We start from the raw sequence: 4,560 nt of genomic DNA, 5'->3' as shown, positions 1-4,560 counted from the left end.
CAGAGACACCACTACCAGAACCTGTGCTGGAACCCAGGACATTGCTCTGGCTTCCCTGGAGGATTTGAGACCCTGGCAGGGGGCTCAGAGACCTTGGCACAGAGTCCAAAACATCTGTGCCTCTGATTTTTAGCCCACGGAAAAAACAATTACCAGCTTTGTGTGAAGATTTTCAAGCCACAAGAGTTTGAGCAGAATGTGTTGTTATCTTATCACAGGGGTTCCATACTGTTGTCTCCTTATTACAAGAGTTTCACACCTCCTTGGTGTTTCTCGTGGGCATCTCCTCAGAGCACTTACTCTTTCCTCTTCACAAAGCAGCCAACTGACTCCAATTCCCTCCTCATCCAGCCATCCCACTCTTTTACAGCTCTCTTCTTCTCATTGGTCACAGCTGTGGCCTATTAAAGCCAGGCCTGCTCCTAATCTATGATAATTGACCCAGCTGAAACTCCTAAGGGGTAAGATTACTTTCTACACTACCTTTATTGTCTTATATTTTATCCCCCTACAAGAATGATAGTTAATTTGTCACAAGGTTAAAAAGTAGAATTTTGGGGATTTAGAATGTGGGTTCAAGAGGCAAAATGGAGGGGTCTGGGCATGTCCTGTCCTTCTTCTCCTTCTTGTCCTCCATCTTCTGCTGGGATAGTGACACTTTTGATGGGTATAAAATAGAGACAGACTGTCTAACATAGGTGATAGCTATTGGAAAATTATAAATAAAGTACACATAGTTCATAGTATAAAAACCTAACGCCACTGCAAGGACAGTCACTGTGCCACAACCCGACCTGCTGAACAGACCTCAACAGGTCAGTGAAAGAATGTCATAGATAAGAGAAAATAAACAACCTTAGAAACAAAAGCTGAGAAATCTCAACTTCTTCGATCATGAGGCTGAGAAAAAGACTCTCTAATACCTAAGGAGCCATTTCAGCAACACAAAACCCAAGAAACCTGGACACCTAAATCCAATACAACGACACTCTGGGATTCAAAAAGCTTATTTTTGATACCTGTTCTTGGAATGTCATACCTGCTGCTTGCTGCAGAGAGGAAATCCATAACTTGTCACAAGTTGGTGGCATTCTTGTCACTAGCACTAACAGGGCTGCTTTAAACATTGCAGATTTGTGATGCAATGTACTTGAACACTTTTCTTCTTAGAGTGTCTTAAAGGTCTTGGTCCTGAAAATTAAAATTAGTTCATTGCATCAATGTGCCAGTGCAATAAAAATGTAAAGTTCAAATAAGCAGAACATTAATTGTGACAATATCAATAAATTGATGCTTTTTGAATTAATTTTGTCATTGTAACTGTCTAGCTGGCCAGACAGATAAACCAAGCTGCCAATAGTGACCTTTGCTATTTCTGGAGAAAACCACATGAATTTTCTTCCATGTTTCAAATCAGCATTTAAAAATTGGAATGAAGTAATAATAACCACTTGAAATTTGAAAATTAAACAATGTAAGGACAAATGAGTTTTGGTTAATATAATTTTCACTAGAAGAATATAAAGAAATAAATCATTTATAAAAAGATGTATAGATTTAAGTAGGTAAAAATAAATGGAAATCAAAAGAGAGTGGAGAATGTGCTACTGGTATTTTTCTTGCCTGTGCCTCACAAGTTCAGCTTTTCAAAGCACTTTTTTTTTGTAATAGTGAGCCAGTATAATTTTTCTGTCTTACAATTCAGTGGCTGCTCATACTGTAAATACTCATGCAAAGTTCTTCTCCCTTGAAGATATGGTGAGACATTCTAAATATAAAAAAAAATCATCAAAATATTACATAAAACTGGACCTCTATATTATCACAATTTATTTTATAGGACAGTTCTAAACAGCACTTGAACTATATTTCTACGTGTTACTGAAATGGAAATGTCTCTAAATCCTCATTTTTCAGATTTCAAACTTCATCTCCCTTTCCAATATCTTGAAGCTGAAGGAGGGTATATTTAGGTTAGATACTGGGAGGGAATCCTTCCCTATGAGGGTGGGCAGGCCCTGGCATGGGGTGCCCAGAGAAGCTGTGGCTGCCCCAGGATCCCTGGCAGTGCCCATGGCCAGGCTGGATGGGTCTTGGAGCAACCTGGGACAGTGGAAGGTGTCCCTGCCATGGCAGGGGTGGGATGGGATGAGCTTTAAGGCCCTTCCAGCCCAAACCATTCAGGGGTTCCCTGATTCTCTGTTTCTGTGATTCTATGAGCTCACCAGAGTGTGATTTCAGTGTAGTGATACCTTGCTTGATAATTCACATTCAGCCCTATGATTTCTTCACTTCACTTGTCACTTCACTTGTCCCAGGATATCTGCCCTTTATTTACCCCCTCCTCACTTTAAAATGGCTGTTGTACATTTGGCCCTGACACCTCAGAGGTTCAGCAGTGACAGGGCCTGTGAGGTTATTTCTGTGTGCAGGACGCATTAGCAAGGGACACAAAAAAAGAAAGAAGCAAAGGCAGCTTCTCAACTTCCAGAGGATGATTCAAATGCTACCTACAATGCCAACAGGTTGACATGTTGGTTTAGAAACTTAATGTTCTGGGTCAAACTGTGAAAGTGAGCAGCAATCCAAACTGAATGGCAACAACGCTACCAAGAGATCTGCTCTCCTAGCATATTTGTGCTGAAGGGCTTTTGGAAGCTTATTCCATTTTATTTAATTATTTTATTTTATTTTTATTTTAATGTTTGAAATACATCTATTTGCACTTTTATATCTTCCCCATACCACTTTTCAAATGCTTCTAGCACTACTTGAAACACATTGGAAGTCTGATGTAGTTCTTGCTCACTTCCACACCCAGGCATGTACTGCTTTTCACTGACCCTGTTCAACCATGAAACAGTGATGATGTGCCTGTAGAGTGTTTCAGTCTGCCAGGATTTCATCAATGAGAGCTCATTTCACAAACAGCCACTGGAAAGGAATGAGAAAAAGACTGAGATTGGCAAAAGGAATTGCCAGACTATATTTAGGATTGTCTTATGAAATATCACCAGTATATATACAAGATTTTAAAATATCATAATCAAATTAATCAGGAAAACAGATCTTCAATGAGAATCTTAAATGTATAATTGTTACTGATATTGAGGCAATACTGAGAAATTGTCTGCTATTGCAGTTTGGTATGCCAGAAGATTCTGAGTCAGTGTTCAAAACATCTTGATAGCATTTCTACAAGTAAATATGTCAGACAAACCCTTCTTGAAACACAGCCTAAAGGGAAAAAATCCACTCTGCAGCTTCCTACCTAAATGTGCATAATTTGGCCTTGGATATAGATAACCTGGACAGGACGGTTGGGGCAATAATGCAGTGTTTAGTGCACCTAGGAACAAAGAAGATGATAATTAATTTAGGACAGCTCAGTTGTTTTCATGCCAAGAAAATAGCTCTCAGCAGTCCAAACACTGCTGCAGCTCCTGTCCATAAACATCCAGCAATATTTTGGATGGCAAAGAGGTGCATGCAGGAAGCCAGAACCATCAGGGAACTCACATTATAAAAACCAGACCTCTGCAGGAGCCTCCTTCACCTCTGGCTCCTGCACCAGGAGTCTCAAGAAGAGCATCTTTACGCCTTGAAATGGGTGTTTGGAAAACTCTCCCTTTCCACTTTCCTCTCCTTTGCCCCAGGGTCTCTCTTGTATTTCCTGGGTTCCCAGATGAAGGAAGGAATGATGAATCTGACTCCATGTACTCAGAAGGCTCATTTATTATTTTATGATACTATATTATATTAAAGAATACTATACTATACTAAAGAATAGAGAAAGGATACTTACAGAAAGTTAAAAAGATAATAACGAATCTTGTGACTCTCTCCAGAGTCCTGACACAGCCTGACCATGATTGGTCATTAAGTCAACAACAATTCACATGAAACCAATCAAACAAACACCTAACAGTAAACAATGTCCAAACTCATTCCAAAGCAGCAAGACACAGGAGAAGCAATCAGATAATTACTGTTTATTTCTTTCTCTGAGGCTTCTCAGCTTCCCAGGAGAAGAATCCTGGACAAAGAGATCTTTTTCCCAGAAAATATGACTGCGACAGGTCTGTGTTGGTCTTTCTGCACGTTGTCCTGAGAATCCCAGGTGTCTGTCTATGGAAAACGGGTTGGGATTGGGTGTGTTACACCAGTGCCACAGGCTGCTCTACGACAGCACAGTTCAGAAAATATGGACACAAAAACCACTCAGCGCAGCTCTCAAGGTAAATTTCCTTTACCTTGGATACCAAACAAATCCTCTGATGGTTGAGCACTGTTAATTGGTCCATAACAGGAGCTTTAACTTACATGTACTCAGAAAAATAGCACAGGGTGAGCTAAGCACTGTCTCAGTGGAGATTTAATATTGTTCATAAACAGCAGCAGGATGCCTCAAAGAGAACATGAGCACTGAAAAAATCTATTGTTAAGATCACAATAGTAGCTAATGAATCCAGCAAAATGAATCACTTCTGAAACTTTTGAGAGAAGTTAGGTCTCATTATGTTTCCAGATCCGTAAATCCAGAGCACATTTTCTAATTTT

Source organism: Zonotrichia albicollis, chromosome 8, assembly GCF_047830755.1.
Source record: "Zonotrichia albicollis isolate bZonAlb1 chromosome 8, bZonAlb1.hap1, whole genome shotgun sequence".
Lineage (NCBI taxonomy): Eukaryota > Metazoa > Chordata > Aves > Passeriformes > Passerellidae > Zonotrichia > Zonotrichia albicollis.
The sequence above is the reverse complement of the archived record's forward strand: the minus strand, read 5'-3'. Positions refer to the sequence as shown.